The 15,713-nt window shown below is 45.2% G+C and overlaps 1 long non-coding RNA gene and 1 pseudogene across 1 annotated transcript; both read left to right on the top strand.

Annotated features, from left to right (window-relative positions):
* Positions 1-290: 290 nt before the first annotated feature.
* LOC121559294 lies at positions 291-14,369 on the top strand (annotated as a pseudogene).
* A 28-nt stretch (positions 14,370-14,397) lies between these two features.
* LOC121559293 lies at positions 14,398-14,798 on the top strand. The gene is made up of 3 exons (XR_005998731.2): positions 14,398-14,559; positions 14,691-14,734; positions 14,779-14,798. It is a non-coding gene; the product is annotated as an uncharacterized LOC121559293 (long non-coding RNA).
* The last annotated feature ends 915 nt before the right edge of the window (positions 14,799-15,713 follow it).

Below are 15,713 nucleotides of genomic sequence, written 5' to 3'. Positions count from 1 at the left end.
TGGAGGTTTTCTGCTGTACCTATCAACAGTGTATCCAGGGCCGTGCACAGACCTTTCAGAAGCATGTGCTCAAAATTAAAATAGGGCAACCCCCCTTAAGAAAAATAAATTCATAATTCATATGTGGAAATTCATAACAAACAAAATACATCTGTAGGAAACATTTGACAAGAGGGTGAGCTATTAGCTGATCATTGATGTTGATTGTAGTTACTTTACAAGGATTATCCACACGCCTTTCAATTCAACATGAGGTAGTGTCCCGTTAATGCCTTGCCAACTCTAGGATGATGACATCACAGGAGGGTAAAGGTCACGGTCAACAACAATGTCCATAATAACCATGCTCCAATGTAAGGTAATAATACTATACTGCAGTTAAGTACACAACCTATTCAGTAGGAATTGTTTATATAGTGTCCACACTATAACACTGTTCAATGACTATCTCTAGACCTCTTTCCCAGTGAAATGTGCTTGAAATCAAATAACCTTTGCCTTTCTCAATAACATAGTTTCCAGTCTCTCTGTGTTCCTCCTGGATCTGAGGCCATACCCAGCATCATTATCACATTGAAGCATGTGACAAAATGTGTCAATGAACTGAAAGAGCAACTACCAAAAATCTACAAGGAGGAAATTGACAGGATATGCAGAAAATGTTTTTTAATCAGATATTATTATTATTATTATTGTATTGTTGTTGTTGTTTGTGTGTGTGTGTGTGTGTGTGTGTGGGGGGTAGATCAGCTTTAATATTGCAGATATATTGTGGCTTCTATCTGTGTAATTGTCTGCATCATTTCCAATCCCCCATATAAATTGTGTGTTGATCATGTTGAATGCTTAGCTTATACTTTAACTATTACATTTACATTTGAGTCATTTAGCTCTTATCCAGAGCGACTTACAGTTAGTGAGTGCATACGTTATTATTATTATTTTTATTTTTTCATACTGGCCCCCTGTGGGAACTATAATATTCTATCTTGGATTTAGTTGTAATTCAAGATTTGACTTCTAAGTAAATTAAATGCTGAGCATCAATGTTATAAAGTCTCTTCATTTCATCCCCACAGAAAACAATTTCCCTCCCCTGCCTGGCTTCATCCGTCTGAAGCCGTGTTTCTATCAGGACTTCAACGAGATCCAGATGTACACCGCTCCATGTGCAAGAAGCTCTACTACCTATGGATCTGTGAGTGTGTGGGTGCATCCCAAATGGCACCCTATTCCCTATTTAGTGCACTACTTTTGACCAGGGCCCATAGGATTCTGGTCAAAAGTAGTGCACTACATAGGGAATAGGGTGCCATTTGGAAGACACCCTGTGGTTAGAGACTGAGTCATCTGTGTCGGTTTCCCAGACGCAGATTAAGCAAGCCTTTATACACCATTTTCCATTGAGAATGCTTTTTTAGTCCAGAACTTAGCTTCATCTGGGTCTAGTCATCAAGTATTAGAGCTAATATTCTACGAGAGTTGGCGGTACTCAAGCAGTAGAAGATTAGAGATGCTGGTGCCGTACCGGGCAGCACCGGCCCATTTAACAAAGTCCTTTACTACTGTTTGGCCCTCTCTTTTCAGATTACTTTTTTAACGTCTCACAAAACAATATGGGAAACAAACACAGGTATATGTCACGCTCTGGTTCCGGGACGTTGTTATAGAACCAGGGTGTGTTTGTATTGTTGGGTGTTGTGTGGGTTAGGTTGGGTATAGGGTGTGTTCGTTTTGTTGTGTGCTGTTTGGTTGGGGTGTCTAGGTGGTTGTCTTCCTTGTTTGTATTCATGTGACTCCCAATCGGAGGTAACGAGTGACAGCTGTCGGCTCGTTATCTCTGATTGGGAGCCATATTTAAACTGTGTGGTTTCACCTTGTATTTTGTGGGTTTTTGTTCCTTTCAGTCAGTGTTGCTGTTGGACTTCATTTGAGTCGTCTTTTGTTTTGGATACGTTATTTAATAAAGTCATGTTTCTTGGACACGCTGCGCCTTGGTCCGCTTCCTCTGTCTACTGACGACCGTGACAGAAAAACCCACCTTAAAAGGACCAAGCGGCGTGTCAAGCGGCAACAGGATCCACCTACACAGGATTTATATCCACCCATAAAGGATTCATGGACATGGGAGGAGATTCTGGATGGTAAGGGGCCTTGGGCACAACCGGGAGAATATCGCCGTCCTCGTGAAGAGCTGGAGGCAGCTAGAGCCGAGAGGCGGCGATATGAGGAGAGCAGCACGGAGGCAAGACTGGAAGCCTGTGGGTACTACCCAAGAATTTCTTGGGGGGGGCTAAGAGGAGTATGGCGAAGTCAGGTAGGAGACCTGCGCCTACTCCTGGACTGACCGTGGAGAGCGAGAGTACGGGCAGACACCGTGTTACGCAGTTGAGCGCATGGTGTCTCCTGTACGCAGGCATAGCCCGGTTCGGTACAGTCCAGCTCCACGTATCGGCCGGGCTAGACTGAGCATTGAGCCAGATGTCATGAGGCCGGCCCCACGCATCCGGTCACCAGTGCGTCTCCTCGGGCCGCCATGGCACCAGCCTTACGCATGGTGTTCCCGGTTCGCCCACATAGGCCGGTGCGGGTTATTCCACCTCCCGTACTGGTTGGGCGACGGGGAGCATCAACCGAGGTAAGGTTGGGCAGGCTCAGTGCTCAAGGGAGCCAGTACGCCTGCACGGTCCGGTATTTCCGGATCCACCAGTACCTACACCACGCACCAGGTTTCCTGTGCGTCTTCAGAGCCCCTGTGTCTCCTCCACGCACTGGCTCTATGGTGCGTGTCTCCAGCCCTTTACCACCAGTGCACACACCACGCACCAAGCCTCCTGTGTGTCCCCAGAGTCCTGTGCGTCCTGTTGCTGCTTCCCGCACTAGCCCTGAGATGCGTGTCCTCAGCCCGGTACCTCCAGTTCCGGCACCACGCCTCAGGCCTACGGTGCGTCCCCAGGGTCCAGCATGCCCTGTTGCTTCTCCCCGCACTAGCCCTGAGATGCGTGTCCTCAGCCCGGTACCTCCTGTTCCGGCACCACGCACCAGGCCTACGATGCGCCTCAGACGGCCAGAGTCTGCCGTCTGCCCAACGGGAACTGTCCGTCTGCCCAACGCCGTCTGAACTGCCCGTCTGCCCAACGGCGCCTGAACTGCCCGTCTGCCCAACGCCGTCTGAACTGTCCGTCTGCCAAGCGCCGCAGGAACTGCCCGCCTGTACTGAGCCTGCAAAGCCGCCCCGTCTGCCATGAGCCTTCAGAGCCGTCCGCCAGACCGGGAGCCGCTAGAGCTCTCCGCCAGACAGGATCAGCCAGAGCCTTCCGCCAGACAGGAGCAGCCAGAGCCTTCCGCCAGACAGGATCAGCCAGAGCCTTCCGCCAGACAGGATCAGCCAGAGCCTTCCGCCAGACAGGATCAGCCAGAGCCTTCCGCCAGACAGGATCAGCCAGAGCCTTCCGCCAGACAGGATCAGCCAGAGCCTTCCGCCAGACAGGATCAGCCAGAGCCTTCCGCCAGACAGGATCAGCCAGAGCCTTCCGCCAGACAGGATCAGCCAGAGCCTTCGCCAGCCAGGATCCGCCAGAGCCGCCCAGCCAGGATCCGCCAGAGCCGTCCAGCCAGGATCCGCCAGAGCCAGCCAGCCAGGATCCGCCATTCAGTCCGGTGCTGCCCCTCAGTCCGGTGCTGCCCCTCAGTCAGGTACTGCCCCCTTAGCCCGGTGCTGCCCTTAGCCCGGTGCTGCCCCTTAGCCCGGTGCTGCCCCTTAGCCCGGTGCCTTGCCCCAGTCCGGAGCTGCCCCTTTATCCAGGTGGGTTAGTTTGGAGGGTGGTCAGTGGGAGGAGGCTACTTAAGCAGTTTGTGACTGTGGTGGGGTGGGGATCACGACCCGGGGCCAGAGCCGCCACCGTGGACAGACGCCCACCCAGACCCTCCCCTAGTCTTTATGTTGGTGCGCCCGGGTTCGCACCTTTAGGGGGTACTGTCACGCTCTGGTTCCGGGACGTTGTTATAGAACCAGGGTGTGTTTGTATTGTTGGGTGTTGTGTGGGTTAGGTTGGGTATAGGGTGTGTTCGTTTTGTTGTGTGCTGTTTGGTTGGGGTGTCTAGGTGGTTGTCTTCCTTGTTTGTATTCATGTGACTCCCAATCGGAGGTAACGAGTGACAGCTGTCGGCTCGTTATCTCTGATTGGGAGCCATATTTAAACTGTGTGGTTTCACCTTGTATTTTGTGGGTTTTTGTTCCTTTCAGTCAGTGTTGCTGTTGGACTTCATTTGAGTCGTCTTTTGTTTTGGATACGTTATTTAATAAAGTCATGTTTCTTGGACACGCTGCGCCTTGGTCCGCTTCCTCTATTTACGACGACCGTGACAGTATAGCAGGACGGTTGGTGTAGCTGGTTTGCAGCTCTTTAATAAGACTTTCAGGCATCCAGCCAAGAATTGTTACTTGACATGTTTTTTTCATCACAATCAACATTCCGCTAGTTAATAGCCTCCCATCTCTATACCGTTGGCTTGACAACAAGAGATGAAAGTGTAGCTAATAGTTCAATGGTAAACTTTATACATGGATGATTGCATAACTTTCATTCTCATTTGCATTTATTTTGCATTATCACTCAGGTTGGGGATTGTAAAAGTAAGTCCTGTGAAATATATGTTATAAATAATCCCAATAGGTAATCATTAGTTTGTGCCTCTTAGCCTAGTAGTCACTGTAATGTGTGTTGAAAAGATAGCAATACAGAACATACACATGCCATAGCAATCAGACGTACCCTATACTCTTTATAGTGTAGTATTTGTATTTGGGACGCGGAACATAACTTGGTCGTAGAGATCTCTTCCCTATACCTCAGATGCTAAATCATAAAGCTACCTTTACTGCCTCTGCAGACTCTCATACAAATCTAAGCAACCAATTAAACTTTACTTTGCTAGATGAATCATCCAATAACAGACTGTGCTGTTGTACTGTAATTAGATAAGGTCCCCGTCCCAGACAATGTAATTGTACTGACATGAAATGGGGAAAAAAGTAACACAATGATCCTGTTTGTTAGGCACCAAACTGATGAAAACAGACTGAAACTACCTTTTAACATTTTTTATTTTATTTAACTAGGCAAGTCAGTTAAGAACAAATTCTTATTTACAATGACAGTCTACCCAGCCAAACCCGGACAGCGCTGGGCCAATTGTGCGCCGCCCTATGGGACTCCCAATCACGGCCGGTTGTGATACAGCCTGGAATCAAACCAGGGGGTCTGTAGTGAAGCCTCAAGCACTGAGATGCAGTGCCTTAGACCGCTGTGCCACTCGTGACTTGTCCAATAAGACACACACTCATTTTCCATTTCCGTTGCATGCCCTAATTGTCACGATCGTGTGGACGAGAAGGAGTAGACCAAGGCGCAGCGTGTGCAACGAACATGACTTTAATAGTAAAGCACAAAATACAAAACAAAACACGATCGAGAAGTCCACAGTAACACTGACTGATAACGGAACAAAAACCCACAACCCTAAGGTGAACACTGACAGTTTAAATATGGCTCCCAATCAGAGATAACGAGCCGACAGCTGACACTCGTTACCTCCGATTGGGAGTCACATGACGAGACAAGACACTACAACCAAAACCAAACACAACCAAATGAACACACCCTATACCCAACACAACCAAATGAATACACCCTGGCTCAAACTACACAGTCCCGGAGCCAGAGCGTGACACTAATGAACACCAGGCGTCATTGTGAATATACATTTGTTTTTAATTGACCTGCCTGGTTAAATAAATTACATTTAAAAAACACGACCAATGCTACTGCATTCCAAATAATGCAAGGTCCACCATTAATATAGTTATTTGACCTTTTTTCCATCTGTGATCATTACAGTGAACAGTGCCACCTTGGCGGTCAATCTGATTGGCTGCCTGGCGTGGATGTGCGGCGGGGGCGGAGCAACTAACTTTGGCATGGCCATTCTGTGGCTCATCCTGTTCACCCCCTGCTCCTACGTGTGCTGGTTCAGACCCATCTACAAGGCCTTTCAAGTAAGTACACCCTTCTTCTGCCACCTGGGGTCGTTCAGTACGGTTTAACGCTTTGCCAACGTTTGGTCGTTCAGCACAGTACCGTTTCTGTTGAATTAAACGTTGAACACCCTTTGTTACATTAGATTTATATGCATGAGGCAGAGAGACGTGAGTCAAGTTACAGTAAACACTTTCTTCAGGCTATTTCCCCCCAGATATACAGTAGTACAGGAGGTTGGTGGCACCTTCATTGGGGAGAACGGGCTCGTGGTAATGACTGGAGCGGAATCAGTTGAATGGTATCAAATACATCAAACACTTGTTTCCAGGTGGTTGATACCATTCCATTTGCTCCGTTCCGGCCATTATTATGAGCCGATCTCCCCTCAGCAGCCTCCACGAAGTAGGTTCAATCCTGGATTTCTGACTAGATTTACTTCTCTCCCCCCTGTAGGACTGACAGCTCGTTCAACTTCATGGCGTTCTTCTTCGTGTTCATGGCCCAGGTGGTGATCAGCATCATCCAGTGTATAGGGATCCCAGGCTGGGGGTCTGGTAAGGATGGAGCCTGGGTCTCCCCTCTGAGTCTGGATCCGCTCAAAGTTTCTTCCTTCTAGGTTCAGCCTGATGAAGGCCATTGATGGCCAACATGTCATGTTTATTTACTTGGAAAAAGCCTAATAAACCACCAACATTTTTATTTGTGGGAGAGTCACGCCTATTGGCTTTGAAAGTACAGTGAGGGAAAAAAGTATTTGATCCCCTGCTGATTTTGTACATTTGCCCACTGACAAAGAAATGATCAGTCTATAATTTTAATGGTAGGTTTATTTGAACAGTGAGAGACAGAATAACAACAAAAAAATCCAGAAAAACGCATGTCAAAATGTTATAAATTGATTTGCATTTTAATGAGGGAAATAAGTATTTTACCTCTCAATCAGAAAGATTTCTGGCTCCCAGGTGTCTTTTATACAGGTAACGAGCTGAGATTAGGAGCACACTCTTAAAGGGAGTGCTCTAATCTCAGTTTATTACCTGTATAAAAGACACCTGTCCACAGAAGCAATCAATCAATCAGATTCCAAACTCTCCACCATGGCCAAGACCAAAGAGCTCTCCAAGGATGTCAGGGACAAGATTGAAGACCTACACAAGGCTGGAATGGGCTACAAGACCATCGCCAAGCAGCTTGGTGAGAAGGGGACAACAGGTGGTGCGATTATTCGCAAATGGAAGAAACACAAAATAACTGTCAATCTCCCTCGGCCTGGGGCTCCATGCAAGATCTCACCTCGTGGAGTTGCAATGATCATGAGAACGGTGAGAATCAGCCCAGAACTACACGAGACGATCTTTGTCAATGATCTCAAGGCAGCTGGGACCATAGTCACCAAGAAAACAATTGGTAACACACTACGCCGTGAAGGACTGAAATCCTGCAGTGCCCGCAAGGTCCCCCTGCTCAAGAAAGCACATATACATGCCCGTCTGAAGTTTGCCAATGAACATCTGAATGATTCAGAGGGAGAACTGGGTGAAAGTGTTGTGGTCAGATGAGACCAAAATGGAGCTATTTGGCATCAACTCAACTCACCGTGTTTGGAGGAGGAGGAATGCTGCCTATGACCCCAAGAACACCATCCCCACTGTCAAACATGGAGGTGGAAACATTATGCTTTGGGGGTGTTTTTTCTGCTAAGGGGGACAGGACAACTTCACCGCATCAAAGGGACGATGGACGGGGCCATGTACAGTCAAATCTTGGGTGAGAACCTCCTTCCTTCAGCCAAGGCATTGAAAATTGGTCGTGGATGGGTATTCCAGCATGAAAAATGACCCAAAACACACGGCCAAGGCAACAAAGAAGTGGCTCAAGAAGAAGAACATTAAGGTCCTGGAGTGGCTTTACCCAGTCTCCAGACCTTAATCCCATAGAAGATCTGTGGAGGAGCTGAAGGTTCGAGTTGCCAAACGTCAGCCTCGAAACCTTAATGAGTTGGAGAAGATCTGCAAAGAGGAGTGGAACAAAATCCCCCCTCCTGAGATGTGTGCAAACCTGGTGGCCAACTACAAGAAACGTCTGACCTCTGTGATTGCCAACAAGGGTTTTGCCACCAAGTATTAAGTCATGTTTTGCAGAGGGGTCAAATACTTATTTCCCTCATCAAAATGCAAATCAATTTATAACATTTTTGACATGCGTTTTTTTCTGGATTTTTGTTGTTGTTATTCTGTCTCTCACTGTTCAAATAAACCTACCATTAAAATGATAGACTGATCATGTCTTTGTCAGTGGGCAAACGTACAAAATCAGCAGGGGATCAAATACTTTTTTCCCCTCACTGTATGTGCCTCCGGTCGCCTCTGAGTCTGGATCCGCTCAAAGTTTCTTCCTTTTAGGGTTCTTCCATAGTTGCCTTGCCACTTCTCCTTGCTCTTTGGGGTTCTAGGCCGGGTTACTGTAAAACACTTTGTGACAACTGTTGATGTAAAAAGGGCTATACAATTTGATTGGTTGATTGATCAGATTTTTCGGCCATAGCCTTACAGTTGACGGCGTTGTTATCATTATGAAACCCCGCCTTAGAACAGGGGTCGACTTCCTGTCAACTTGTTTTGGTTTTCTTCTTCTTCCTTCCTCCAATGGCTGGCTGGCGACCATCACCTTCTTTAGCACCAATATAGGCTCTGCTGTAGTCATGCTGATCCCCACCATCATGTTCACTGCCATGGCTGTCCTCTCCTTCATCGGGCTCACCAAGGTACCATAGTACTATATACATTGACAATTTGTGTGTGTTTGTGTTTGTGTGTGTGTGTGTGTGTGTGTGTGTTTGTGTGCGTCTTTGTGTGCTACATACACTTCCACTTCGGCACTGTCTAGTACTAGGGCTGTTACGGTGACCGTGTTACAGCCACACCGGCAGTCACGAGTCATGAAGGCAGTGAAATTGCACGTTACCGTTTAGTCACGGTTATTAGGCTTCTCCGAGGTCTGATGCTGCTGATGGTCATTAGTAGCCTACCGAACTTGCTAACTGCCTGGTGCTCAGCACTCTATTGTACCTAATCACTCTGACTTCAATGCTAATGTAATCAAAAATCTAATCAAACACTTCATGAGAGTCCATGAGCTCATGTTGCGCAACATTTCAACAGGCTATGCAATTGCGCGAGAAAACAGAGTGATGGCCTCTACTAAAAATAGGAGGATCAGCTTTCTATAGGCTAGGCCTACTATATTTATTTCTCAACCTTCCTAATATTAAGCACATTGCTTCTCTTTAAAACAGGAGTATAGCCTACCTGGTTGGCATGAAAATAAACCACGGGAAAAGCGTCCTCCAGTCGCTATTTAAGTGCATAGATGACATGTATTTTTTTCCCACTGCCCCTGTTTCAAGACAGGTGCATGATAATGGTCCATTCTAAATCAAAACAAATTTCAGACATATAGTATCAGTCAAAAGTTTGGACACACCTACTCATTCAAGGGTTTTTCTTTATTTCTTTAAAATTTTCTACATTGTAGAATAATAGTGAAGACATCAAAACTATGAAATAACACATATTGAATCATGTAGTTACCAAAAAAAGTATTAAACCAATCAAAATATATTTTAGATTTTAGATTATTCAGAGTAGCCACCCTTTGCCTTTATGACAGCTTTGCACACTCTTGGCATCAAAAACCATCAAGCGCTATGATGAAACTGGCTCTCATGAGGACCGCCACAGGAAAGGAAGACCCAGAGTAAACTCTGCTGCAGAGGGTGCGTTCATTAGAGTTACCAGCCTCAGAAGAAACCACTACTAAAGGACACCAATAAGAAGAAGAGACTTGCTTGGGCCAAGAAACACGAGCAATGGACATTAGACCGGTGGAAATCTGTCCTTTGGTCTGATGAGTCCAAATTTGAGGTTTTTGGGTTCCAACCTGCTGTGCCTTTGTGAGACGCAGAGTAGGTGAACGGATGATCTCCGCATGTGTGGTTCCCACCATGAAGTATGGAGGAGGAGGTGTGATGGTGTGGGGGTGCTTTGCTGGTGACACTATCTGTGATTTATTTAGAATTCAAGGCACACTTAACCAGCATGGCTACCACAGCATTCTGCAGTGATACGCCATCCCATCTGGTTTGCGCTTAGTGGGGCTATCATTTGTTTTTCAACAGGACAATGACCCAACACACCTCCAGGCTGTGTAAGGGCTATTTTACCAAGAAGGAGAGTGATGGAGTGCTGCATCAGATGACCTGGCCTCCACAATCACCCGACCTCAACCCAATTGAGATGGTTTGGGATGAGTTGGACCGCAGAGTGAAGGAAAAGCAGCCAACAAGGCAAAGGGTGGCTACTTTGAAGAATCTAAAATCTAAAATATATTTTGATTTGTTTAACACTTTTGGGTTACTACATTATTCAATATGTGTTATTACATAGTTTTGATGTCTTCACTATTATTCTACAATGTAAAAAATAGTAAAAACAAAGAAAAACCCTTGAATGAGTAGGTGTGTCCAAACTTTTGACTGGTACTGTATATTATTTAGTATATGTAAAGACAAGATTAAATCAAGAATAGTCTGATGGGTGACAATATTAGCCTGTCACTTGTGAATGATGCCCAGCATAAGAAACTGCCTTTTTTTGCGACTTTTTCGAATCGTAGTCGCACACCTCATGTAGCCTAGCCCATAGGCCTATATGTTTTGATAAGGTTTGTATCACAACTAAAGTGGCCAAATAACTTCTTAAAATTAAGCACATTCATCCGCTTTACAAGGGGTTTAGAGGCTAACTGGCATACATAAGCAGCGCGTGAGTTTCAAGCTTGGAGAATATAATTTTCACCATAAAAATGCACCTTTATAATAAAAGCATTACATGCATAATTGCATTTGCGGTCACTTTTGATAGTGTTTTCCCGCTAATGGAACAGTCGCGCTTATAGCCTACTGCCATGTGCGCATTGCTGCGCTTATAATGTGAAGAAATAGCCGAATAGTTTATCAACATTTTAAGCTAAACGTTCTCATCTGTTGCGTCATGCTCATTGCTTAAAACAGGTTTTTTGATGCTAGTGGTTGTATTAATTTGGGATCTATCGCATCCCACAACTGTCCCAGACTATGATTGGAATATTTATTTCTCGCACAGAATAGAATAGGTCAACTTTTGTACTATGGGGGAGAGTAGATTGACATAGGCTAGTGCTTTTGCTGTTCGTTAGGCCTACTCATCTTGTTGGCTGACGAAAAGTAAATGTGGACAGTTCTTCCAATATCTTCAATATGCACCTCGGAATTGGATAAGGACGCGCACAGTTGCGTCCCCGATGTGTCTGTCTTCACTTGTAGCCTGTGAGAAAGACCCGATCACGTGATGCAGCGCGCAGCACTCAGGGAGAAGTGCACAACCACCACTGGCCGCAAATGGCATGGATACGGCCACACAAAGGGGATGCCGCCGTGAAATTCTAGGCATTATCAAGTGCTTGTCAAATTGTGAATGAGAGACTGATGAAGTGTTTGCAGCCTGCGCAAAAAACTAAGCAGAGCTCATGCCTTTCAAGCAACTTTTTTCAAATCAACATTTGAGTCTCATCATGCAGCCTTACAATGTATTAAAAATCAAAACATATAGCCCAACGTTTGTAGAACAACTAAAGTTACATTAATAACTCTAAATTAAGCATATAGGAGTACCTATTTCTTTGTTAACCGCTCAACACAGAATAGCCGCATGTGCGCACTCCCTCAAACCGTTTGGAGAAAATATCCTTTCTATTTTATTCAGCTTTGTTCAGTTGTATTCTTCATACTATAAAATAATGCCACGGAATTCTAAGCAAATCTTGTCTGCTAAATGAACTAGTGTAGCCCACAGCCATATGGCATAGCCAGATCAGAGCCTAACATAAGGACAACTTAGAGTATGCTATTCTGTTCTTCTGAAAGACTACATTTTATTAATATCATGCTTCTTTAGACCTGTCTAAACTAAATAATGGATTTATTGTGAAGGTGTAGGCTATATTACATGGATGTATTATACTTTTTACATCAATGAAGTGTAAATGTGCCTGAGTTAGCAGAAGAGAGCATTTTCACCTGTCTGTAGCACCTGAGATGTGAGTGATATTTCAGTGCTGATCTAGGATCAGGTCTCCCCCTCTCCTTGTAATCTTATTCATTCTGACCTAAAAAGCTAAACTGATCCTAGATCAGCCCTCCTACTCTAAGACACTTTATGAATGTGGGCCCTGATCTCCTGTGACTATAGCAGCCCATCAAGTTGTTGTCCTCTTCAGGTCAAAGACACTAAAGGATGCTTGCCAAAGATGAACAGATGTTAAAACATTTGCTATATTTCCTGCCGACTCTCACGTACACCAAGAAAATGTGGTCAGAAAGATAAGATTTTACATTTGTGGGTTTGACTTGACAGTTTGCTATTGGCCTCGACAGAGAAGAGCAGTACTAGAAGTACTGTAGTAGTTATGGGAAACTGTTGTCGCAGCTGAATCATATCCACAGAAACCACATTGCACATATTTCTAGAGTCCATTACAGTCTAGTCAGAGTGAGAAATGTGCAAGTCAGAGCTTTAGCGTAAAGTGCTAGGTAGGTCTGTGGCAGTCACGAAATTTAGTCAGCCGGTGACTGTTTTAATTTTTAATTTTTAATTTATTTAACCTTTATTTAACCAGGTAAGCCAGTTGAGAACAAGTTCTCATTTACAACTGCGACCTGGCCAAGATAAAGCAAAGCAGTGCGATAAAAAACAACAACACAGAGTTACATATGGGGTAAACAAAACATAAAGTCAAAAATACAATATAAAATATATATACAGTGTGTACGAATGTAGAAAGTTATGGAGGTAAGGCAATAAATAGGCCATAGTGCAAAATAGTTACAATTTCGTATTCTGGAATGACAGATGTTCTTACTGTGGAATGCAGAGTTTGGTTTACTGGAACCATGTCGTTCAAAAAGTAATACTTTTGAATCATCTGTCCATAGAACATTCTTCCAAGAGTCTTGATGATCATCCAGGTGCTTTTTGGCAAACTTGAGTCAACTTTTTGGACGAGATGGGTCCCATTATAACTGGCGAAAACCAAACACTGCATTCCACAGTAAGAACATCATACCAAAGGTCAAGCATGGTGGTGGTGGTGTGATGGTTTGGGGATGCTTTGCTGCCTCAGGACCTGGACGACTTGCCTTAATAGAAAGAACCATGAATTCTGCTCTGTATCAGAGAATTCTACAGGAGAATGTCAGACCATCCGTCTGTGAGCTGAAGCTGAAGCGCAGTTGGGTCATGCAGCAAGACAATGATCCAAAACACACAATCAAGTCTACATGAAAATAGCTAAAAAGCAACAAATTGGAAGTTTTGGAATGGCCTAGTCAAAGTCCAGACCTAATCCCAATTGAGATGTTGTGGCAGGACTTGAAACGAGCAGTTCATGCTTGAAAACCCACACGTCACTGAGTTAAAGCAGTTCTGCATGGAAGAGTGGGCCAAAATTCCTCCACAGCGACGTGAGAGACTGATCAACAACTACAGGAAGCATTTGGTTGGAGTCATTGCAGCTAATGGTGGCACAACCAGTTATTGAGTGTAAGGGAGCAATTACTTTTTCACACAGGGGCATTGGGTGTTGCATAACTTTGTTTATGAAATAAATATGTAATTGTTGTGTTATTTGTTCACTTATGTTCCCTTTATCTAATATTAGGTTTTGGTTGAAGATCTGATAACATTCAGTATCACAAATATGCAAAAGTAGAGAAAATTAGAAAGGGGGCAAATACTTTTTCACAGCACTGTATCTCTCTAACACCATCTCAATCGCTCCTGACTCTCTCCAGGAAGCACAACATGTACCGTGGTACCGGAGCAGTATTCTATAAATCTCTCTCTCACACCATCTCTCAATCTGTCTCTCTCTTCAGGTGGAACAACGTAACACCAGGGACAACATGAGCAAAGACAGGACTCTTTCTTATGTTCCTCTGAATGAGCTGCAGTAGCATAACTCACTCTAACACCGTCTCCCTGACTCTCTCCAGGTGCACAACATGTACCGTGGCACTGGGGGCAGTATGAGTAAAGCCCAGGAGGAGTGGACCACCGGGGCCTGGAAGAACCCTCACGTCCAGCAGGCAGCGCAGCAGGCCGCTGTAGGGGTGGCGCAGGGAGCCATGCAGCAACAACAGCCCCAGTACTCACAGGCACCCACCTACAACTACGACGACCCGGGCATGTAGGGCAGGGTGGAGGTGAGGGTGGGAGACAGGGGGGGAGGTGAGGGTGGGAGACAGGGGGGAGTGGGGGGTGAGTCTGCTCTCTCGTCAACTCCTTATGGAATTGTCAGTTGGCATGAGAGCAGGAACAGAGTCACCCAGGCTAGGTGAGGGAGACACCCAGGCTAGGTGAGGGAGACACCCAGGCTAGGTGAGGGAATCACCCAGGCTAGGTGAGGGAGTCACCCAGGCTAAGTGAGGCAGTCACCCAGGCTAAGTGAGGCAGTCACCCAGGCTAGGTGAGGAGTCACCCAGGCTAGGTGAGGGAGACACCCAGGCTAGGTGAGGGAGCCACCCAGGCTAGGTGAGGGAGACACCCAGGCTAGGTGAGGGAGTCACCCAGGCTAGGTGAGGGAGTCACCCAGGCTAGGTGAGGGAATCACCCAGGCTAGGTGAGGCAGTCACCCAGGCTAGGTGAGGGACAGACTGGACAGATGAAAAGGGATGATCGGTGCCATTCAGATGATTCTTAGATTAAAAAAAAAAAAGATATAAATGAAAATGTGTCATACTGTTTTGATTTTGCTTCAAAGGTTTTCCTAAATGTAGGAATAATAATTTGACTGAACTCGAACACCTATCTCCTAACGTGGACCAACACGCCAACCGTGCACATAGTTATTACACATAGTAATAACAATAGTACACACAAGATGAATTGATCTGCTTCCATGTGTCAGACAGACACTACAACCCCTTGCACTGCCCTGCAATGCTCATTAGCTTTGAATAGAAGAATACAACACAGTCTTACTAGAGCCATTGCCATGTTTCAAAAAAAATATAATATATTGGTTTCAGTGAGTGATCTCATTGTAAGGGTGTTTATTTTATGGAAGACGCTTAGCACGAACTAGTACATCTCTTACATATTAGCAGACGCTCTTATCCAGAGCAATTTACAGTAGTGAGCATACATTTTTGTACTGGTCCCCTTGTGGTAATTTGAACCCACAACACTGGCATTGCAAGGCGCCATTCTCTACCAACTGAGCCACATGGGACCCGGTGTAGTAGGATTGTGATCTTTTGTCGTGTTTTTTGAGAAACAGTTAATATTTTTTTTTGCAGCGCTGTATTGTTGTCATGACAACATGCCGAAAAAAATCGTTTTTTTAATCATATTTAAAAAGGATTGTCACAATTTTGTCCATGTTTTTCTCAGGAAAAAGGCGTGATAGCCTCTACCTTGTTTTACCTTTTTTTTTTGGACATAAATTGACTTCTATTGTATTTCTATGTTTTTAGATCTTAACTAGTGGCTAGATAGCTACAGGTCTGTCTACAGTCGAAATACCAGATGTTCTGTTGGCGTCATCTCCCCGTCATTAACATTAGCCATATTAGAG

The sequence above is a fragment of the Coregonus clupeaformis genome, unplaced genomic scaffold (assembly GCF_020615455.1).
Source record: "Coregonus clupeaformis isolate EN_2021a unplaced genomic scaffold, ASM2061545v1 scaf1498, whole genome shotgun sequence".
Taxonomy (NCBI): domain Eukaryota; kingdom Metazoa; phylum Chordata; class Actinopteri; order Salmoniformes; family Salmonidae; genus Coregonus; species Coregonus clupeaformis.
The sequence above is the reverse complement of the archived record's forward strand: the minus strand, read 5'-3'. Positions and strand labels throughout refer to the sequence as shown.